The sequence below is a fragment of the Hylobates moloch genome, unplaced genomic scaffold, assembly GCF_009828535.3.
Source record: "Hylobates moloch isolate HMO894 unplaced genomic scaffold, HMol_V3 SCAFFOLD_8, whole genome shotgun sequence".
NCBI classification, from domain to species: Eukaryota; Metazoa; Chordata; class Mammalia; order Primates; family Hylobatidae; genus Hylobates; species Hylobates moloch.
This window is the reverse complement of record NW_026652283.1, coordinates 75,943,446-75,967,502: the sequence shown is the minus strand read 5'-3', so window position 1 is coordinate 75,967,502 and position 24,057 is coordinate 75,943,446. Positions and strand designations below refer to the sequence as shown.

At 43.3% G+C, this 24,057-nt stretch overlaps 1 pseudogene; it reads right to left on the bottom strand.

Annotated features, from left to right (window-relative positions):
* Positions 1-3,894: 3,894 nt before the first annotated feature.
* LOC116472349 (small ribosomal subunit protein eS25-like) lies at positions 3,895-4,286 on the bottom strand (annotated as a pseudogene).
* Between the last annotated feature and the right edge of the window lie 19,771 nt (positions 4,287-24,057).

Here is a 24,057-nt window from a genome sequence, read left to right as displayed (position 1 = left end):
ACCCTGGGAGGCCAAGGCAGGCGGCTGGGAGGCGGAGGCTGCAGCGAGCCAAGACCACGCCACCGCACTCCAGTCCGGGCAACACCCAGCACCGAGTGAGCAAGACTCCATCTGCAGTCCCAGCACCTTGGGAGGCCGAGGCGGGCAGAGCACTTGGGGTCAGGAGCTGGAGACCAGCCTGGCCAACATGGTGAAACTGCACCTCCTGCCAAAGGAGAAAAAGCAGGCAGCTGTGGTGACGTGCGCCGGCAATCCCAGGCAGCCCGCAGGCCGGGGCAGGAGAATCACGGGAACCGGAGGCAGGGAGTCTGCAGCGAGCTGACTAGATTCCAGCCTGGGCCACAGAGGGAAGAAAAGAAAGAGAAAAGAAAAGGAAGGAAGGAAGGAAGGGAGGGAGGGAGGAAGGAAGGAAGCTGAGTGAGTTTCTTAATCCTGAGTTCTAACTTGATTGCACTGTGGTCTGAGAGAGAGTTTGTTGTGATTTCTGTTCTTTTACATTTGCTGAGGAGTGCTTTACTTCCAATTATGTGGTCAATTTTAGAATAAGTGTGATGTGGTGCTGAGAAGAAAGTATATTCTGTTGATTTGGGGTGAAGAGTTCTGTAGATGTCTATTAGGTCTGCTTGGTGCAGAGCTGAGTTCAGGTCTTGGATATCGTTGTTAACCTTCTGTCTCGTTGATCTGTCTAATATTGACCGTGGGGTGTTAACGTCTCCTGTTATTATTGTGTGGGAGTCTAAGTCTTTTTGTAGGTCTCTGAGGACTTGCTTTATGAATCTGGGTGCTCCTGTATTGGGTGCATATATATTTAGGATAGTTAGCTCTTCTTGTTGAATTGATCCATTTACCATTATGTAATGGCCTTCTTTGTCTCTTTTCATTTTTGTTGGTTTAAACTCTGTTTTATCAGAGACTAGGATTGCAACCCCTACTTTTTTTTTTTTTGCTTTCCATTTGCTTGGTAGTTCTTCCCCCAGCCCTTTATTTTGAGCCTATGTGCATCTTTGCATGTGAGATGGGTCTCCTGAATACGGCACACTGATGGGTCTTGACTCTTTATCCAATTTGCCAGTCTGTGTCTTTTAATTGGTGCATTTATCCCATTTACATTTAAGGTTAATATTGTTATGTGTGAATTTGATCCTGTCATTATGATGTTTGCTGGTTATTTTGCCCGTTAATTGATGATGTTTCTTTATAGCATCGATGGTCTTTACAATTTGGCCTGTTTTTGCAGTGGCTGGTATTGGTTGTTTCTTTCCATGTTTAGTGCTTCCTTCAGGAGCTCTTGTACGGCAGGCCTGGTGGTGACAAAATCTCTCAGCATTTGCTTGTCTGTAAAGGATTTTATTTCTCCTTCACTTATGAACCTTAGTTTGGCTGGATATGAAATTCTGGGTTGGAAATTCTTTTCTTTAAGAATGTTGAATATTGGCCCCCACTCTCTTCTGGCTGTAGGGTTTCTGCTGAGAGATCTGCTGTTAGTCTGATGGGCTTCCCTTTGTGGGGAACTCGACCTTTCTCTCTGGCTGCACTTAACACTTTTTCCTTCATTTCAATCTTGGTGAATCTGACAATTATGTGTCTTGGGGTTGTTCTTCTCGAAGAGTATCTTAGTGGTGTTCTCTGTATTTCCTGAATTTGAATGTTTACCTGCCTTACTATGTTGGAGAAGTTCTCCAGGATAATATCCTGAATGTTTTCCAACTTGGGTTCATTCTCCCTATCACTTTCAGGTACACCAATCAAACATAGACTTGGTCTTTTCACATAGTCCCATTTTTCTTGGAGGCTTTGTTCGTTTCTTTTTACTCTTTTTTCTGTAAACTTCTCTTCTCGCTTCATTTCATTCATTTGATCTTCAATCACTGATACCCTTTCTTCCACTTGATCGAATCGGCTATTGAAGCTTGTGCATGTGTCACGAAGTTCTTGTGCCATGGTTTTCAGCTCCATCAGGTCATTTAAGGTCTTCTCTACACTCTTTTTCTAGTTAGCCATTCGTCTAATTGTTTTTCAAGGTTTTTAGCTCCCTTGTGATGGGTTCAAACCTCCTCCTTCAGCTTGGAGAATTTGTTACTACTGACCTTCTGAAGCCTACTTCTGTCAACTTGTCAAAGTCATTCTTTATCCAGCTTTGTTCCATTGCTGGCGAGGAGCTGTGATCCTTTGGAGGAGAAGAGGCACTCTGATTTTTAGAATTTTCAGCTTTTCTGCTCTGGTTTCTCCCCATCTTTGTGGTTTTATCTACCTTTGGTCTTTGATGTTGGTGACCTACAGATGGAGTTTTGGTGTAGATGTCCTTTTTGTTGATGTTGATGCTATTCCTTTCTATTTGTTAGTTTTCCTTCTTACAGTCAGGTCCCTCAGCTGCAGGTCTGTTGGAGTTTGCTGGAGTTCCACTCCAGACCCTGCGTGCCTGGGTATCACCAGTGGAGGCTGCAGAACAGCAAATATTGCAGAACAGCAAATATTGCTCCCTGATCCTTCCTCTGGAAGCTTCATCCCAGAGGGACAGCCACCTATATGAGGTGTCTGTCAGCCCCTACTGGGAGGTGTCTCCCAGTTAGGCTACACAGGGGTCAGGGACCCACTTGAGGAGGCAGTCTGTCTATTCTCAGAGCTGAAACACCGTGCTGGTGAGAGAGAACCACTGCTCTCTTCAGAGCTGTCAGACAGGGATATTTAAGTCTGCAGAAGTTGTCTGCTGCCTTTTGTTCAGCTATGCCCTGCCTATAGAGGTGGAGTCTAGAGCCAGTAGGCCTGATTGAGCTGTGGTGGGCTCCACCCAGTTCAAGCTTCCTGACCACTTTGTTTACCTACTGGCCTCAGCAATGGCAGACACCCCTCCCCCAGCCAGGCTACTGCCTCACAGTTTGATCTCAGACTGCTGGGCTAGCAGTGAGCAAGGCTCCATGGGCGGGAGCCACTGAGCCAGGCAAGGGAGAGAATCACCTTGTCAGCCGGTTCCTAAGATCTTGGGAAAACTCCACAGTATTTGGGTGGGAGTGTCCCGTTTTTCCAAGTAGTCTGTCACAGCTTCTCTTGGCTAGGAAAGGGAAATCCCCTGACCCCTTGTGCTTCCCAGGTGAGGCAATGCCTGCCCTGCTTCAGCTTGTCCTCCATGGGCTGCACCCATTGTCCAACCAGTCCCAGTGAGATGAGCCAGGTACCTCAGTTGGAAATGTAGAAATCACCCGTCTTCTGTGTCGATCACGCTGGGAGCCACAGACTAGAGCTGTTCCTATTCGGCCATCTTGAAAAGCCTCATAATACATTCATTTTTGAAAAACATTCAGGGTATTAAAAATTTCGATTTGATTTTAGGTCAGTTTTAGTAAGTTTGTTCTTTTAGAAATTTGTTTCCTTTAATCTAAGGTGTTAATTTTTTGCCATAATACACTTCATACTATTTCAGCGTTAGCCTTTTAATATTTATAGGATCTATCCTTTCTTTCATTTGTAGTAGTAACAGCTTTTGTTTTCCTTTCTTCTTGATCATCCCAACCAGGAGTTTACTGATTCCATTAAATTTTTTAAAAACCAACGTTTGGATTTGTTATTTTTGTATACTCTTCGTTTTCTAGTTTCTTGATTTCTGCTTTATATTTATGATTTCTCTCCATTCACATATTTTGGGTTTAATTTGCTCTTCTTTTTTTAACTTCCTAAAATAGAAAATTAAATAATTGATTTTAAATCTTTCTTCTTTCCTAATATAAGCAATAGACACTAAAAATTTCCCTCTAGGCACTGCATTGCTGCATCCCATAAAATTTGATATAATATGTTTTTATTTCATTCAGTTCAAAAGTATTTTCTAATTTCCCTGTGACTTCTTTTTTTTATTTAATAAAGTTTTGTTTTTCCAAATATACAGTCAGTTGGACCTGTTCATGCATCTTCACCAGCAGCTGTGGCATCTCCACTTTTGGTATTTCTGGTGTAAATGACTTGAGCTCTGTGTTTTGAAACCAGTTTGAGTTTGATAAGTCCTTTACCAAGGAGCTCCTGAAGGGATGCCCTGGCCAGGGAGCCTCGAATCTCCAGTCTCTGAGAGACCACAGCTGGGGTTATAAACCTATAGCTGGAAACTTCCTTACAGAGTTTGTCATACAAAGCTTCCTTACAGTAGCATTGTCAAACAAGACTTGGTTATTGAGCTTGTCCCAAACTTTGCCTTTGGACCACTTCTTTTTGGCTTTGCCCCTGGATTTGTTCACTGGGTTTTTGTCTTTTTTGGCTAACTTCCCGGGGTCTTTCCTCTTGTTGTCCTTGGATGGCATTGTGAAGCTTGCAGAGCAGCAGCAATCGCTGCAGCCTTGCTGAGATGTCAGACAAAAAGCGATTTCTTTGATGCATAGGTTATTTGAAAATGTGTTAATTTTCAAATATTTGGGGGGCTGTAATAGATATCTTTTTGTTTTTGATTTCTAATTTAATTTCAGTGTGGTTAGAAAACAATGTATATTCTGCGGTTGCTGAGTTTAGTGTTCTATTTTATTTATTTATTTGTTCTAGTTTTTTAGAGACAGCCTTGCTCTGTCACTCAGGCTGGAGTGCAGTGGTGTGCTCAGCCTCCCAAATAAATGGGACTACAGGCATGTTCCACCATGCCCAGCTAATTTTTTAGTAGAGATGGGGTCTTGCTATGTTGCCTATGCTGGTCTCCAGCTCCTGGCCTTAAGTGATCCTCCTACCTTGGCCTCTCAAAACTCTGGGATTATAGGCATGAGCCACCACATCTGGCCTAGTGTTCTATAAACGTCAGTTAGGTTAAGGTGATTGATAGCATTGTTGAGATATTCTACATCATTTTTGGTTTTTAATAATCTAGTTGTTTTGTCAGTTACTGAGAGAGGGGTGTTAACATCTCTAACTATGATTGTGGATTTGTTTATTTCTCCCTTTAGCTCTTTCAGTTTTTGCTTTACGCATTTTGAAGCTCTGTTATTAAACACACATTTATAATTGCTATGCCTTTGGATGAAATAACCCTTTTGTCATTACGAAATATTGTTCTTTATTTTTGGTAATCTTTCTTATCCTGAAGTCTATTTTGACTGGTATTAATCTAGCCATTCCATATTTCCTATGATTAGGACTTGCATGATATTTCTTTTACAATTTTTAAGTTTTAAACCTATATGTGTCTTTGTATTTAATGTATCTCTTGTAGATAACATATAGTTGGATCATAACTTTTATCTAGTCTAAACAATCTATTTCTTTTTATTATAGCATTTAGTCAATCTACATTTAAGATAATTATTGATATGGTTGGATTTAGTTCTCTCACTTATTTGTTTTCTATTCTTCTCATATGACTTGTTTCTTGGTTCCACTTTTCTTGCCTTTTTTGGGAATTAATATGGTTTAGTATTTCATTTTAATTCTTCTTAGCTATAGCTCTTTGCATATTTTTAGTGGTTACTTTTGGGATTAAAATAATTTTTAAAAATACTTCAAGTTCTAGGGTACATGTGCAGAATGTGCAGGTTTGTTACATAGGTATACACATGCCATGTTGGTTTGCTGCACCCATCAACCTGTCATCTACATTAGGTATTTCTCCTAATGCTATCCCTCCCTGAGCCCCCCACTCCCTGGCAGGCCCTGGTATGTGATCCCCTTCCCCCTGTGTCCATGTGTTCTCATTGTTCAACTCCCACTTATGAGTGAGAACATGCAGTGTTTGGTTTTCTGTTCCTGCGTTAGTTTGCTGAGAATGATGGTTTACAGCTTCATCCATGTCCCTGCAAAGGACATGAACTCATCCTTTTTTATGGCTGCATAGTGTTCTATGGTGTATATGTGCCACATTTTCTTTATCCAGTCTATCATCGATGGGCATTTGGGTAGGTTCCAAGTCTTTGCTATTGTGAAGAGTGCTGCAAGAAACATATGTGTGCATGTGTCTTTACAGTAGAATGATTCATAATCCTTTGGGTATATACCCAGTAATGGGATGGCTGGGTCAAATGGTATTTCTGGTTCTAGATCCTTGAGGAATTGCCACACTGTGTTCCACAATGGTTGAACTAATTTACACTCCCACCAACAGTGTAAAAGCATTCGTATTTCTCCACATCCTTTCCAGCATCTGTTGTTTCCTGACTTTTTAATGATTGCCATTCTAACTGGTGTGAGATAGTATCTCATTGTGGTTTTGACTTGCATTTCTCTAATGACCAGTGATGATGAGCTTTTTTTCATATGTTTGTTGGCTGCATAAATGTCTTCTTTTGAGAAGTGTCTGTTCATCTCCTTTTCCCACTTTTTAATGGGGTTGTTTGCTTTTTTCTTTTAAATTTGTTTGAGTTCCTTATAGATTCTGGATGTTAGCCCTTTGTCAGATGGGTAGATTGCAAAAATTTTCTCCCATTTTGTAGGTTACCTGTTCACTCTGATGACAGTTTCTTTTGCTGTGCAGATGCTCTTGAGTTTGATTAGATCCCATTTGTCAATTTTGGCTTTTGTTGCCATTGCTTTTGGTGTTTTAGTCATGAAGTCTTTGCCCATGCCTATGTCCTGAATGGTATTGTCTAGGTTTTCTTCTAGGGTTTTTATGGTTTTAGGTCTTATGTTTAAGTCTTTAATCCATCTTGAGTTAATTTTTTTATAAGTTGTAAGGAAGGGGTCCAGTGTCAGCTTTCTGCATATGGCTAGCCAGTTTTCCCAGCACCATTTATTAAATAGGGAATCCTTTTTATTGCCCTCTATATTGCTTGGGGAAATGCCCTCTATATTTTCTTAGTGATGTGTAGATTCTACTGAAAGAAAAATGAAAACTTGTTCACAGGCAATGTTGAAAGGATAACTTTCAACTTTTTAAAGGGTTGAAAATTTAAACTACTCTCCGTAGTTTCCGGAAAACATCCTCAAGCCTTTACCAATGAGGGTGAGGGCTGTGGCAGCCTTAAAGTTCAAGAGAAGGAAAATACGTTAATTTTCAAGGTTTTCTCCTATCTTAGATCTTTCTGAGGAAAATAATGTGAGGCCAGGTGTGGTGGCTTATACCTGTAATCCTAATACTTTGGGAGGCCAAGGCAGGAGGATCACTTGAGGCCAGGAGTCCAAGACCAGCCTGGGCAACATAAGGAGACCCTGTCTCTACAAAAAAAAAAAAAAAAAAAAAAAAAAAAAGGCTGGGAGTGGTAGTGTGTGGCTGGAGTCCTAGCTACATGGGAGACTGAGGTGGGAGGATTACTTGAGCCTGGGAGTTTGAGGTTGCAGTGAGCTATGATTGTGCCACTGCACTCCAGCCTGGGCAACAGAGTGAGACCCTGTCTCAAAAAAAAAAGAAAAGAAAAGAAAAAAGAAAAATAATGTGAAAGAATCACTTCACATATCTAGTGGCAGATCTGAACTGCCAGAGCCCTGTTCATCTTAACAATGAATCAGGTGATCTGGGTTCATGGCCACACTGCATGCCATCTGCTCAGAGCAGCACCCATGGGTTCTCTTCCTTAGCCAGTAGCTTTCTCAGCTTTCTCATGGACCTAGGAACTCCCCAGCGCCTAGAGGCAGTGGAGCACATAGATAGCCTTGTGTTCTCTGGAAATGTCTGTGTTTCTGTGTAGTCTCTGCCAGTCCAGTCCCAGCATGGAGGGTGGATGTGGGAACCTCTGTTTTTTAATTAGCCTTTAGGGCATAGTCTGCTTTCCACACACTTGTCACAACAAAGGGATCTTTTTTCTTCAGGGAATAGCATTAAGAAGCAGGAATTGGAGTAGTATACTTGTCCTGTTTGAAATAGCTTTTATCTGCTGTTGCATCAGTGATCTTTGACAGCTGATCTGCAGTTCTGGCTTAACCATTTACTAGTTGCATAACCTTGGCAAACTCACATCCCAGCATAATGAATCTAGTTTACTCCTTTATAAACTGGAAGTGTTAATATTTTCCCTGACCTACCTCAGAGGCTTAAAGGGTTGCATGGAGATGAAAATGCATTATAAAAATATAAAAATAAATTATTACTATGAAGGCTTAGAGAAGTTTGTCTTAAGAAGAAGGGTAATTTTAAAAAAGAAGTCTTTGTTGCCTGCTGAGTGAGCACAGTTCTTGGGGTAGAAACGGCATATAGGACAATCTGGCACTGAGTCTGCTGAAGGCTGTCCTGCCACTGCTACATCTTCCCCTTCTCTCCTAACCTCACTGCCCCAGGGGTGGAGACAGTCATGACACTGGGCAGGCCAGCCTTCCTCTGTGCTGCTGGCCACCTATGCGGCACAGTCTTCTCAGAGAGCTGACAATCAGCTCCCTGCTGCTTTCTCATCTTTTAAAGTCCAATTAAACATCTCTGGCCACAGCATGATAATTGTCTGGGCTCCACACAGTGGAACGTGACCTGAGGTGGCATTAGGAAACCAGAAAAGAAAGAAAAGCCCTTTTATCTTGGAAAGATCATGTCCCCAGTTCCTTAAAGTGTAGAATCATCGTTCACACTGAGCAGTTGCCCAGCTCAATTCCAAACGTCAGGATACCAAAGGGCATGCAGGAGATTTAACCATGTCCACATGGACTCATGTGCCCAAGAAGCAATCTGGTGGCTTAAGAATTAGCAATGGCATAAGGTATGTGTGAGAAACAGTGAGTCTGAGTGGAAAGTTCCAGCAGGAAGGGATGCTAGAAGGCTAGGTTAGGGCCAGATTGCAGAGGACTTTGATGCCAGGGGTAAAAAGGTGAACTTCGCTTCAGCAGGATAATCAGGAGTCTTATATGGGATTGTAGGGCCTGGTCTCTCGTGGAAGGCAAGAAGATTCTGCTACGGACAGGGTGTCCTACCTTGTAGATTGCCCTCTTGTAACATCTTGCCATTAAATGTTTCCTGAGGTTTATCCAGCCCAACTAATCACAGTGCATCAGCACATTGTCTGCTTGATGCAGTGGTGGCTCCCCTTAAACATTTAGGAAGTTGCTACATCTGGAAGGATAAAAAACTCGGAAATATGGCCTGGCACGGTAGCTCATGCCTGTAATCCTAGCACTTTGGGAGGCTGAGGTGGGCGGATTGCCTGAGCTCAGGAGTTTGAGACCAGCCTAGGCAACATGGAGAAACCCTGTCTCTACTAAAAATACAAAAAATTATCTGGGTGTGGTGGTGTGCACCTGTAATCCCAGCTACTCGGGAGGCTGAGGCACGAGAATTGCTTGACCTCGGAGGCAGAGGTTGCAGTGAGCTGAATTCATGCCACTGCACTCTAGCCTGGGTGACAGAGTGAGACTCTGTCTCGAAACAAAACAAAACAAAAACTCAGAAATATGGACTTTGGTCCTGAACCTGCTATTGATTAATTGGGTATCTGAGGAAGCTCTTTCTCTTGTCAGGGCTTCAGCTTCTACCAGAAAAATCTGGGGAGAGAGGGATGATGAGACCAAGTGATCTCTTTAGTTTCTCTTCACTTGAATGTTCTTAGGAATAGCTTCAGTTGCTGACATGTCTGCAATTTGTTTATTACAAGTTGCCTCCCATGTCCCTAGGATCATTCTGCTGGACCAAGTTTCTGAGGAGCTTTTTATTTTATTTTATTTTTTAGAAAGCGAAAATAACTTGCTAGCAGTTACAAGATGTGCCCAGTTTCCATATCTCTTTCGGTCCAGTTTTCTTTCTGCTGTCAGCTGCAGAGCTTAGTACATGATGGGAGGATCACTGTACTTTCTATAGCGCTGGGAGATTAGAGGAAAAAGGGATTAATAAACCATGGAGTGGTTGGGGAAGACTAAATGGTAGCTAAAGGCTTGGGCCCTTTGGGTCCTGATGGAGGGGTGAGGATGCAGAGAGTTCTCACCAGGCAGAGAGAAGGGAGTCAGACATTCCAAGTAAACCAGGATGGAGAGGAAGAGTTCTGTGTCTGGATGTGTCAGGAGCTGGCCTGGTGAGAGAAGGAAGCACCAGGAAATGAGGCCAGGGCCTTAAAACCAGGCAGAATGGGAGGTTAGACTTGATGCTCTAGGACCCTGATACCCAAAATGTGGCCTAGGAACTAGAACATCAACATCACCTGGGAGCATGTTAGAAATGCAGAATCTCAGCCGGGTGCGGTGGTTCACGCCTGTAATCCCAGCACTTTGGGAGGCCGAGGCAGTTATATCACTTGAGGTCAGGAGTTCAAGGCCAGACTGGCCAACATGATGAAACCCCATCTCTACTAAAAGTACAAAAATTAGCCAGGTGTGGTGGCACACACCTGTAATCCCAGATGCTCGGGAGGCTGAGGCAGGAGAATCGCTTGAATCTGGGAGGCAAAGGTTGCAGTGAGCTGAGATCGCACCACTGCACTCCAGCCTGAGGGACGGAGCAAGACCCTGTCTCAAAAATAAAAAATAAAAACAAACAAAAAAGAAAGGCTGGGCCGGGTGCAGTGGCTCACGCCTGTAATCCCTGCACGTTGGGAGGCCGAGGTGAGTGGATCACGAGGTCAGGAGATCGAGACCATCCTGGCTAACACAGTGAAACCCTGTCTCCACTAAAAAAAAATACAAAAAATTAGCTGGGCGTGGTGGCAGGCACCTGTAGTCCCAGCTACTCAGGAGGCTGAGGCAGGAGAATGGCGTGAACCCCGGAGGCAGAGCTTGCAGTGAGCCGAGATCGTGCCACTGCACTCAGTCTGGGCGACAGAGCGAGACTCCGTCTAAAAAAAAAAAGAAATGCTGAATCTCAGACCCAGCTCAGCCCTGCTGAATCCACATCTACATTTTAACAAGATCCAAAGGTGACTTCATACCCCTTCAAGTCTGAAAAGTGCTGTAGTTCAGGACATTTGTTCTCAGTGGTACTGACCACTGGGCCCCACCCCAGGCCCCCTGAATCAGAATTTTCTAGGGATAGGGCTAGGGCACTGGAAGTTTTAAGAAGCTCTAACCTGTAGCCAGGGCTGAGAACTGCTGTTCTCATGGTTATAAAGCAAGAATGACAATGTCGGTTCCAAGAAGAACATTTAATAAAGATCAGATAGGCAGCAGTATGAAGAGTGTACTCAGGAAACAGAAATTAATAGCAACGAACCAAATGTGCAAACTGAAGAAGACAGCTCCATCATGTTGAGTCCTGAGAGTTGAGAAAATGGCTGTACTAGAAGCTGCTATGGGGAGCTGGTTTGTAGAGGATAATGAGAAGTGAATTTGGTTTTAGACATTTCCACTTAAATTTGATGGTAGCAACATCTGCCAGGAATTAGTTGATGTGGCACTGAGCTTTGGTTAAAGGGCAGGACTGGAAGTTTGAATTTGTAATTTATTATCACCGAGGTGGAAGCTGGAGTCATATAAATGGTACAAGACAACCAGATAACAGAATAAAGGCTTTTGTTGTGTATAAATTAGAATTGTAGGCTTGGAAGGAATTTTAGAGAACTTTAGGCTAAATGTCTATGCAAGAACCAAGTGTACTGGCCTTAGTGATAGAGCAAGGGATGTCTTTTCAGCTTGGTCATAGCAATCCTCTGCTTAAAGTCTGTGAAGGACCATGGCCTGGGCCACCTTCAGAGCCCTGTGGGGCTCATTACCAGAAGGGCCTGGCCTATGTGAAGTTCCCCTGCCAACTCTGTGACTCATCCACACACTTCCACAGTGATATTTTCAAAGTACAATTATGTGTAGCAGAATGTCTTTTCCATGGCTGACAATGTTGCCCATCTGTGAAGTCATTAAGCTCTCGTGCTCTAAAAGCAGGGAGGAGGTAAACAGTGGCAGCAAATTGGGAACCTGCTTGAATGATGGGAGCCTGGGATTCACACTCTATGCTGGGGCTCTGGATCCCTGATAACCTTCTCTTTAAGGGAGTATGGGAGTTGAGCATTAATGCATGGTTCATCCCTGCAGTTGGGTGCAAATCAGATTGAAAGTACACACTGGGGCCAGGTGCGGTGGCTCATGCCTGTAATCCCAGCACTTTGAGAGGACAAGGCGGGAGGATCGCTTGAGACCAGGAGTTCAAGACCAGTCTGTGAAACATAGTGAGACCCTGTCTCTACAAAAATAAAAATTAAAAAGTTAGCTAAGTGTGGTGGCATGCTCCTGTTGTCCCAGCTACTCAGGAGGCTGAAGCAGGAGGATTGCTTGAGCCCAGGAGGTTGAGGCTGAAGTGAGCCATGATCATGCCTTTGCACAACAGCCTAGGTGACAGAGTGAGACACTGTCTCTAAAAAAAAATAAAATTAAAAATGAAAATGCACACAGATGAAAGAAGTAGGCTTGGAATTGGAAAACCAGGATTCAAATCTTAGTTCTGCCATGTATTGGCAGTAGCCAAGCCCAGGTTTCTTCCTTAGTAAATGAAGAATTTTATCTTTTTTATAGGGCTGTAGTGAGCAAATGAATATTGTATGTGAGAGTGCTTTGCAAACTATAAGGTACAATATAAATATAATACTTTTTAAAGAAAGGGATGTATAGACAGGTGAAGAAGAAGAGAACCAAATAGAATTGGAAGATCTGTTGATCGATTTCCATGTTAATTTTGTGGTGGGGGTATGGTTAGGAGGGTGGGGCTTGGGGGTGAAGGTTTTTATCTTTCCTAGTGTACCAAAAGGCAGAAATCTGCCCATTTACTTCTATCTCTGTTAAGGTCTACTCATTCTTCCTCCTTCAGCCTCCACAGTCAATTCTTAAAGTTTTTATGCACCTATATTGTACACCTGGTTATGTGTGCACACCTGGCCCTTGGCAAAATTATGGAGAAAGCAAAGTTGCCTATAGTGACCCTAGATATTCCCTTTGGAGTAGTCTTCTCAAAGCACGTGTAGACATTCCACTTCCTGAGAACAAGGTGCTCATATCCTCTTTCTTCCATCTCTTACCTGAGAAGTAAAGGGCTTGTTATGATATTCCAGGGATATTTGCATTTCAGATGGAGGACTGGAGCTTTAAGCTATGATGTTGGAATTTCTGGCATCAGCGAACTGGGTGGGAAAGTGTATAATTTGGTCTTTCTGGTATCCTTGAAACCATAATACACAGTCTTCCATCAGGTCATTGTGCTAGCTTTGAGGTGGAATATTTTCCAGCCCTCAAAGCTGTCATAAATTGTATTATTTACAGGATAAGTCCTATGAGATTCTGTGAAACAGATCCAGTTGCATTACTTTGCAGGGATCTTATGAGAATCAAGAAAAGAACAGAAGAGAATAAGCTATTGTGCTTTTCACGTAAGTACTATTGAAACACAAGGGCATTAACATTCCTTATGCTGCCAGAATCTATTCAGAATCACAGAAAGCTACAACCAGAAGAAATCTTACAAAAAGCAATTCATCTGTACGGTGCAATGTCTTCAAACTTTAGAATGAATCAGAATCACTTGGAGGGTTTGCTGAGACACAGATTACTGGGCCTCACCCCTACAGTTTCTGATTCAGTAGGTCTGAGGTGAGTTGGAGAATCTGGATTTCTATCAAGTTCTCAGATGATGCAGCTGCTGCTGTTGGGGCAACTACACTGAAAACCATGGGTCTCATGGTTTATTATGGATTTGGAGATAGAGTCTTGCTCTGTTTCCCAGGCTAGAGTGCGGTGGCATGATCATAACTCACTGCAGCCTTGACCTCCTGGGCTCAAGCAATCCTCTCACCTCAGCTTCCTGAGTAGCTGGGACTAGAGGCATGCACCACCATGCCTCCACACCTTGCTCTCTCTCTCTAGAGAGAGACAGGTGTCTCTCATAGAGACAGAGTCTCACTATGTTGCCCAGGCTTGTTTTGAACTCCTAGCCTCAAGTGATCCTCCCACCTTGGCCTCCCCAAATACTAGGATTGCACGAGTGAGCCACCACACCTGGCCATTATTCTAGTTCTAAATTGTACCACTGCAGAGTTCTAGGATGTCAACTAAGTGTGGCCAGGAAGAGAACCTTGATCTTCTGCCTCTTCTTGTTAAATCTTCCTTAGGATGATGACCTTGCCTTTAGCTGTCTCTGGTGAGCTATAATAATTGGGGCACCTTGGAGATTCATGAAGAAGTATTTGGAGGAGGAAGTAAAGGGACTAGAGGGAAGAAACTTCCAAGAAGAAAGGCCTATGGGTGATGAAAGGAATCCAGTTAGGCCCAAGGAGCTGGGAAAGGAAGCCAAGAAGAGGCCTGCTGAAGGGAAGGGAGGCAAGCTATGGGTAGAAAGTTCAGAATCCTGAAAGACCTTTTTATACCACTTAGATATTTAGCTTCCTGGGACAAGATGTCCAATCTTCTATCTTTTGGCTATTCTGTCACATCATTAAAAGTCTAGTCTGTTTGTGATGTAGTGTGTTTGCAAAAACTCTCCCATACACCCTGGCATTCTTTGTTAATTGCCATTAAAGTCGTGTCAGGTTTTGAAAAATTATGGTGCTCTTGACACTGTTCCCTTTCAGCCTCACTTGTTCCTTGTATTTATCACAACGGAACACTAACAAATATTTATTCAGTTTTATAGACATGTTGACAATAAAGTCTACCATGTGTGTCTCCCTGCCATGGTGATTATTTTGCTCAATACGTGATTGACTGAGATTCTTCAATGTATTATAAACACACATTAAAAATAGCAACATAAAAAAGATAAAACCGAAAAACGGAAAGTTCCATATTTCTGGATGCAATACCGTGGCAACCTGGCTATTAGGACATGAAACAGATAATTCTTAGTGAATTATCTAAGTTTGTATAACGATTCTTCTTCACATAAGTAGTTTTGGATCCCATAACCTTCCTCTTCAAAAGTTTCTCGAATTAGAACCTTTTAAAAAGTATTTTTTTCCCCTGTGTGTTTGTTCCAATAACCTAGGAAATATAAAGTTTGGCTATTTTATCAAATTTTCAAACCCACAGTCCAATTCCAATTTTTAGCATCCATTTTAAACCGTAAGCATGAAGCTGCGAGAGATCACTGCATTTTCATATTGCATTTTTGTCAAACAGAAAGAAAACTTACTAAAGTGGCTAAGTCCTCTCTACTGTGTTAATCAAAGGGGATAGAGGGGTGGTGCTTATTTCAAAGGGTCTTATTAGAAAACTGAGATTACAAAAGGTCAATATTTTTTAATGATTTCCTATTTAATGATCCCCCAAAGTCCTGGTTTAAAAGTTTAACAAGCTTATGTCGGTATTAAGGATTTGTGACTTAGTGTTTTTTTGTTTTTGTTTTTGTTTTTGTTTTTTTTAAGTAGTAAGAAAGGTAAACAGGTCCACATACATGGTAGGTGCCAAGTCTGAGAGACACTGGTGCCATTTAAACTTCAGTTTTGTTTTGTGAATTAAATATTTAAACAACTGCTCTGAAGAAACAAAAAGGTAACTGTGTTGTTTGAACTATAAAATTTCTGACGTTTATTGACTTTCTGGATCTCCCTAACAACTTCCTGTCCTCATAAATTCGCTCCTGTGGTTGATTGGATGCAGATCTGTGTGATTTTTTCATTGCAGTGTGTGACTATACCAGTTTTATTTCCGGTAGCTAGCTTATGCTTTTAACCTGGAGATGGCTGTGTAGTGGTGTTGACTGAAACCAGTGTTGTGTGGGGTGTGTATGTGCCTATAATTACATTCAGCATGAGCCATGGGGCTGCATTTATGTGCGTGTGTGTAAATACCTATTTCACTATGATCTCTGTCCTGCTTTGGGGTTGTCAGCATTGATTACTGAATCTTAAATACTGAATAACAGAAATTAAAATTAAGCAAAATTCAAAGACTATTAAAAAAAAACCACTGTTTCAGTTGCTTTGGGACTGTATTTGTTTTTTTGTTTTTTTGTTTTTTTGAGACGGAGTCTCGCTCTGTCACCCAGGCTGGAGTGCAGTGGCGCAATCTCGGCTCGCTGCAAGCTCCGCCTCCCGGGTTCACGCCATTCTCCTGCCTCAGCCTCTCCGAGTAGCTGGGACTACAGGCGCCCGCCACCACGCCCGGCTAATTTTTTTGTATTTTTAGTAGAGACGGGGTTTCACCGTGGTCTCGATCTCATGACCTCATGATCCGCCCGCCTCGGCCTCCCAAAGTGCTGGGATTACAAGCGTGAGCCACCGCGCCCGGCCCTGGGACTGTACTTGAACGACAGAATGCACTTAACAAAAAGGAGAGCCATTACAGTGGATTGCATTAGGTTGGTGCAAAAGTAATTGCACCAACCTAATGTTTTAACTGAGGTGGTGAGTTAAGTTCTAAAGTCAGGACATAAAGGTAAAAACTAAGACCAATCAAAGGAAGGACCGACTCCTGCCAGCACCACTTAAGTGGCTCCCTCCATCCCTCTGTAACTGAGTATATTTAAATTCACATGAGTTATATCATTTAACTTGATGGTATGTGTCAGAAGCTCTGAAATAGTATTTTAAATGTTTGCAATGCATAAACAAGATGGGTGATATTATCCCTGTTTTAAAGGTGAGGAAACTGAGGCCCTAAGAGGGTAAGTGACATCTCCCAAACAACATAGCTAGTAGCTGGCAGAGCCAGGATTTGAGCCCAGTTCTATGTGGCTCCAAAGTCTAGGCTTTCCAGTACACCATCCTAGCATGTGAAGAACTCTTAGAGATCATGTTTTATAACCAGTTTATTTCACAGATGGGAAACTTCAGACTTATTCCCTCCTTTCAGTCAGCATGGAATATGGGGTGTTGACTGCATATTCTAGACTCTGCCAGAATTTCCCAACTCTGGAAGTGGAGAGTACTTGGTGCATCAGAGAGTGATGGATAAGATTTAAGAATTGGGTCAAAGGGGATGGGAATGAACCAGTTAAAGTAATTGGAATTACTTTGTCATATGTGAAATGTAAATCCTGTTCTTCGAGTGTACAGTCACTTGATGAAGGATAAAGACCAGCTGGACTCCGTGCAATGAGGCCGAAGCAAGAAGAAAGGACTTTAAATTTTGCTGGGTGAGGCCTAAGTCAGTTGTAATGGAGAAGTCCTGATGGTGGTGGGGTATGGCGGTGGATGGGGAGAGTAGCGAGTTAGCACCATGGGGTAGGGGACCTCACTAGACAGTAAGCTGCCCTCTGCTGGCTTCCTGTTTTCCCTGCCCAATCTCGGAGTAGTGCTGCCCCTCACAGTAACTAAAGAAATTCATCAACAAATCTTGTATTGATTAAGACAAAAAGTGACATCTTCTTAATGGATCCATCACACCTTTCTGTGCTCTACAAATCTTTTCACCCTCTGATCTACCTTGCCCACTACGGTTAGAGCTATTTTCATGAAGTACGACTGATACCATTTCTCTGCTCAAAAATGACCCAAAGCAGCCTGAGCAGCTGTTTTCAAAGTGTGGTCTATGGACCCCCAGAGGTAAGGTGGCCAATTGTGGCAAATAAAAATACAGAAAGCCCAAGGAAATTTGAGTTTCAAATAAAAAGCTGTTTTTTTTTTTTTGTTTGTTTGTTTTTTTTTTTAGTGTAAGTATGCCCCGTGCAATATTTGGGCATCCTGTATTTTATCTGGTAACCCTACCTGGGGGGCCAAAAGGCCCTTTCTTTGAGGTCAAGACTATTTTCATGGTAACATTAAGACTTATTTGTCTTCCCTAATGTGTTGACATTGCACTGATGGTACAAAATCAACAGTGTTTAAAACTGCTGGTGTCTTAGCATGAATCAGGGCAGTGACACCAAAGTGTACTGGTGGATGCTGCTTTATTCTCTGTCATGCACTCACTGTAAAAAAAAAAAAAGCCAGTTTTACTTAATAATCTCCTTGATGAAGCAGTAAAAATAATTAACTTAAATCTTAATCCTTGGGTAGATGTCTTTTTAATATTCTGAGTAACAAATTAGGACAAATGCATAAAACATTTCTGCTGTATACGATTGCCTCACTTGTGTGATGGTTTGAGGTAGGAAGCTGAATGGCTTTTTCATGGAACACCATTTTTACTGAAAAACTATGTTTATTCAGACCTAAGTATTTGGCAGTTATTTTCTTGAAAATGAATGAAGTAAGCCTGTTACTTTAAAGAAAATCTTGATAGTATTTGTGCCAATTACAAAATTTCAGCTTTCAAGTGAAAATTAGAATTTTGAAAAACTTCTATCTACCACAGGGAGCCTGACAGTTTCCCAATACTTAAAGACTTTCTGATGAGATTGGTGGTGATAACAATGAATGTGGCTTTTTGATATTGTATAACGGAATGTGTCAACATTTGGAAAACCTGTGTAACTCAGTGAACCAGGATTTTCCAAATGACCAATGCATAATGTTAACAGATCGTTCATGGGTAAAAGATCCATTCAAACTGTGAAATAGACTGATAGAATTTAATGTAACATTGTAGAAAGTTTCACTGACATGGTTTGAAATAACATGTTTCAACTAACTTTTAAAAGTCAAGTTTTGGCGTCATGGCAAAGAATAATATCCATAATTATCTGAAAAGGTGATTAAAACAGTCCTCCTATTTCCAACTATATACCTGTGTGAGGCTGAATACTCTTCACATACTTCAGTCCAAACATTCTATCACTACTGATTGAATGCAGGAGGACAAAGGAGAATCCAGCTGTCTTCAGCCAGACAGTAAAGAGATTTGCAAACAATAAGAACACCACTCTTCTCACCATTTTGTTCTGGAAAACAGTTACTTTTCATTTTTAAAAGTATGTTAGAACACGTAATGGGCTTGTGACTATTTTCAAGTGAATTATAAATGATTTAAAAAATGTTCTAAGCCAGGGGCAGTGGCTCATCCCTGTAACCCCAGCACTTTGGGAGGCTGAGGCAGGAGAATCATTTGACAAAGCGAGACCCCATCTCTACAAAAAAATTTTCAAAAAGGTTGCAGTGAGCTGTGACTGTGCCACTACATTCCAGCCTGGGTGACAGTGAGACCCTGTCCCTGAAAAACAAAAACAGAAACAAAAAGCTCTTTATAATTGTTAGGAGTCTAAAGAGGTCCTGAGATTTAAAAAAAAAAAAAAATCAGGGCTGGGCACGGTGGCTCACGCTTGTAATCCCAGCACTTTGGGAGGCCGAGGCGGGCGGATCACGAGATCAGGAGATTGAGACCACAGTGAAACCCCGTCTCTACTAAAAATACAAAAAATTAGCCGGGTGTGGTGGCGGGCGCCTGTAATCCCAGCTACTCGGAGAGGCTGAGGCAGGAGAATGGCGTGAACCCGGGAGGCAGAGCTTGCAGCGAGCCGAGATCGCGCCACTGCACTCCAGCCTGGGCGACAGAGCAAGACTCCGTCTCAAAAAAAAAAAAAAAAAATCAGAACTGCTGGGGCAGGGTAACACCTAGACTGCTGAGCCAGACACTAGGGACCTGACACTACCCACTCTGTGCTGCCTTTGCAACCTTCCTTATCACCACTATCTCTTAAGTCCCCCTAGGTCCCAGCCTAACCATCTACTTATTAACTTCTGCATATACTCTGGACTTCTCAGCCTGACTTTGTGCATGCCATTCCTCTACTTGGAACACATGTCCCCACCCGCTTATCTGCCTGTTCTGGTGGTTAGTGGGTCAGGGCTATCCCCTCTTAGCACTAGGGCCTGTGGATGGAGGAACTCATTCAAACCCAACTTCACAGTTTGTTTAAGGATATGTTCTGCATATAGCCTTCAGGATCTGTTTATCTTCCTTAATTAGAATTCCTGGTGTGCAAAGGACCCAATTTTCCCTCTGTTTTATATTTTTACCATCTAAGGGCCAAGTGTGCTACCATAAACGATGGGATTTTTGTAAATATCAGCTGACAATTTCTGGTGATCTATGTGGGCTTTTATGATCCTGTGCAGACTAATCAGAGTATTTAGTGCCCACTGTGAGCATAACACTTAGCAGCAGGGGGAGGGGGTTAAGGAGGTGATCCTTGCTTAAGGACCCACACTGTGGTTGGAGAGACGGGATTCATAGCCAAGAAGCAATCACACAAGACACAAGAATGTATGTCATCAAAGGGAAAGCCAGGTGCTGCAGGCCTTTAGGGAAGGGGAGGTGGGGGTGGGGGCACACGAGTGTCTATAGCAGCAGTAGCAATCAGACAAAGCTTCTGGAGGAGGCAGAGACTTGATCGAGGCTTTTTCAATGGAGAGGGGTTAGTGAGAGGTCAGCAAGTCAGCAAGGTAGGGATTCCGGGTCAGCGAATAAACAGGAGCCAAAGCAGAGAGTCAGAAATGAGCACAGCATGTTCACAGTCTAATGAGACTGCTGACCACAGTTGAAAGTGAATGGTGCGAGATGATAAGGTTGAACGCTAGTCAGAGGAGTTTAGGTTGAATGTGGAAGGAAGGAGGAAGAAAACATTTTTGGTTAGGGAAGTGACATGGTGTGTTTTGAACAAGATGGATTATTTGTGGGAGGAAAAATGGAGAATGGGCATCTTGTGCATGACCTGGGGTGTGAGATGGTGAGGTTCTGGATCCGGCCATCAGCAAGGTTTTTTGAAATGCAGTGCATGCAGGTAATCCTGTCTGGCATGCCAGCTCAGTGCCTTTAAGTGGGAGTGCTTTATAAATAAGGTCATGGAGATTAAGACCTCATAATAGTGTGTTAGCAACATAATTGGGTTGTAGCACATGTAGCTGATTTAGAGCTGAAATCTTTTGTTTTAGCCTTTCCTCATGTCTTGTTGGCTCAGCCACTAAGTAATTGTGTGTGGTTTTGGGCAAGCTACTTAACTCCTCAGTGTCTTGGTTTTGTTGTCTGTAAAATGAGTTTTTTTTTTCTTTTTTTAAGAGTTTTGCTCCGTTGCCCAAGCTGGATGCAGTGGCGCGATCTCTGCTCACTGCAATCTCCACCTCCCAGGTTCAAGCGATTCTCCTGCCTCAGCCACCCACGTAGCTGGGACTTAAGGCGCATGCCACCGCCCCCGGCTAATTTTTGTAATTTTAGTAGAGATGGGGTTTCACCATGTTGGCCAGGCTGGTCTCAAACTCATGGACTCAAGCCCCCCTTGGCCTCCCAAAGTGCTGGGATTATAGGCATGAGCCACTGAGCCTGGCCAAAATGAGGGTTTTATAGTACATTGTAGGCTTGTTATGCGAATTAAATGAGTTAGTACATATAAAGTGCCTACCCTAGAACCTGGCGCACAGGAAGCCTTTAAAAAATCTTATTACTTATTTATTCAGTAGTTTGCATTAACATGGGAATATAAATATTTAAATTACCCAATGGGCCAACGCATCTAGAGCTGTGCTGAATCAAGGCCCTCAAAAAAAAAAAAAAAAAAAAAAAGCTTGCTGGAGACATCGCCAAGATGGGACTCATTCAGAAACTGGGATGGAATGTCAAAAACTCCAATTCAAGGCTGAGCAGTGGCTCATGCCTGTAATCCCAGCACGCTGGGAGGCTGAGGCAGAACTGCTTGAAGCCAGGGCTTGCAGGTTACAGTGAACTATGATCACACCACTGCCCTCCAATCTGGGCAACATAGTGAGACCCTGTTTCTAAAAATAATTATTAAAAAAAAAAACCCCAAACCCTCTTGCAATACCATAAACTTGTTAAGATCTAACACACAAAACCTGGAGACCGAAACCACAATTTAATCATGTCACTTTTGAGCTAAAACATCTTCACTGGCTCTCACTGCCAAGAAATTGAATCTGGTCTTCTTAGCCAGCCAGCCTTCCTCCACAGATTTGGGGTGGCCTTTCCAGCCTCCTCCTCCTCTAGCCCAGGTGGTCTTTGCCTCAACCACACTGTGCTCCTGCTCATTTTTAAACACACCCACCTTGCACTTCAGTCTCCCCTGTGCCTTTGCTCTTACCCCCAAAGCTCATTCCTCATACATCATTTATGCCCTGTAAAAGTAGTCACCTGTTTTTAATAGACTTTATTTTTTTAAGAGCAGTTTTAGGTTTATAGAAAAATTTTGCAGCAAGGACAGAATTCCCATATATTTTCTCCCCCAACAGTTTCTCCTATTAACATCTTGCAATGGTGAGCTACACTATATACACAGTTATAACACTAGTACACCCGTGTTATAATTGATGAACCAATATTGTGGTATTACTATTAACAAAAGTCTATAGTTTGCATTAGGGTTTATGCTTTGTGGTGTACAGTCCAACGGGTTTTTGACAAATGCGTAATGTCCTACGTCCATCATGGCAGTATCATAAAGAATAGCTTCACTGCCCTAAAATTCCTTGTATGCCACCTATTCATCCCTCTTTCTCCCGGTCAGTTCTTAATCAGTTCAAATGTCCTCTCTTCTGTGAAAACATCTCAGTTCCCTCAGTTACAGTTAATCTGTCTGATGCTTGTATAGCGCTTTTTCATACTTGTTATAGCTGTTATGTTTGCATGGTATGAAAGAAGTATACACGGCCGGGCGCGCGGTGGCTCACGGCTGTAATCCCAGCACTTTGGGAGGCTGAGGTAGGTGTATCACCTGAGGTCAGGAGTTTGAGACCAGCCTGCCCAACATGGTGAAACCCCGCCTCTACTAAAAATACAAAAATTAGCTGAGGGTGGTGGCGCGTGCCTGTAGTCCCACCTACTCAGGAGGCTGAGGCAGGAGAATCTCTCTTAAACTCAAGAGGCAGAGGTTACAGTGAGCGGAAATTGCATCACTGCATTCCAGCCTGGACAACAGACTGAGCAAGACTCTGTCTCAAAAAAAAAAAAAAAAAGTATACAAACTTTTCTTCCGTCATTAGGTTGTCCTTGAGGAAGGAACTGTGCCACAGATTTGTCCTGACATCTAGACCAGACCCTTATTCTTAACTGGTGCCTTATGAATGCTGGCTGCACTGAACTGAACCATGAGCAAATATGGTTCGGCTCAGTCATCCACTAGATACCAGTATTTTTCCCTCTAGACAGGAGCTGCTGTTTGCAAATCTCCCCCACCCTAAATCCGAGCCAGCGAAGGTATCACAAAACAAACTTGCTCAGGGAATTTTGCAGAAAAGTCCTCAAGAGGCAAGGCTTTAGACCAGGAGTTCTGAAAGTGACATGTGTACTTGTGAATTTCATACATGCTCCTTGGATGGGCTACTTTCTTTGGAAGGAACCGTCTTCTATCCCTTCAGATTTTGGATCAGAAGCAGCCATAGGAGAGGTGGCCCAGGCCAGCTTTATATTGTTACTAGACCATAGGGCGATTTCTCGCCTCTCCAGTCTCCAAAAACAAAGCACAAAAAAGGACAAGAGCCTGGTTGTTTTCATCCTCACGGACCAGACACCCCCTCAGGAAGGCCTCTGGAGAGTCTTCTGTCTGGTCCCGGTCTCTCTGCCCAGGTGCCCCCCAACGATTGAGGATGACTAGTGTGTTCTCTTTGGGTAAGGAGCACCTTCCCATAAACACTTATTTTTCTTAATTCACGCTGAGCTTTTACTTTATTTTTGCTGTAAAGTCACTGTTCTGAAACGTTCTAAAACGCCGTAGGAACATGCAGATCGGAACAAAAGCAAATAAATCGAATCCTGTGAAGTAACAAAGCAGACGCCCTTCTCCTAACAGCCAGCACAAAGCTAAATGAAAAATACCAGTCATCCACTAGATAAAGTATTTTCCCCTCTAGACAGGAGCTGCCGTTTGCAAACCTCCCCCACCCTAAATCCGAACCAGCGAAGGTATCAAAAAATAAACTACTCCCTTCAGCTCCCAGACTGGAGGCAACAGTTTCAGCAGCACCGTCTATTTCCTTGAGCAACACGAGCGGTTTGAAAGACCTTGGCTTTGACTTCCCTGTACCTGCCTCCAAACACACGTGGGGGCGGGGTGGGGGGAGATGTTGCCCCCCATCCCCGTTGCCTTCCGCGACGCCAGGCCAGGCGCAGGGCAGGGGAGAAGATGGGGGGCGCCCTGGATTCGCGGTTCCAGCTGCAGGCAGTTACCTGGGGTAGTGAGTGCTCTCTACACAGCCGGGCTACCCCATCCCCCCGATTCCAGAAAGGGCCCGAGAAAAGCAGGGCGCGCCTGCCCTGCTCCGGAGCAGCCAGGGAGCCCGGCCGAGCCTTGACTAGGGTGCGCTCGGAGACCGCAGCCGCTACCGCCCGCTAGCACCTGTGCTCCCTGGGGGCGGGGCCTCCTCCAGGTGTGCGCAGAGGGAGGCCGGCGCGGAGTCGGGGCCGCAGCGGGAGCCCGAGCTGTCCCCTAGCCCAGAAATGCGCGGGGATGAGCGG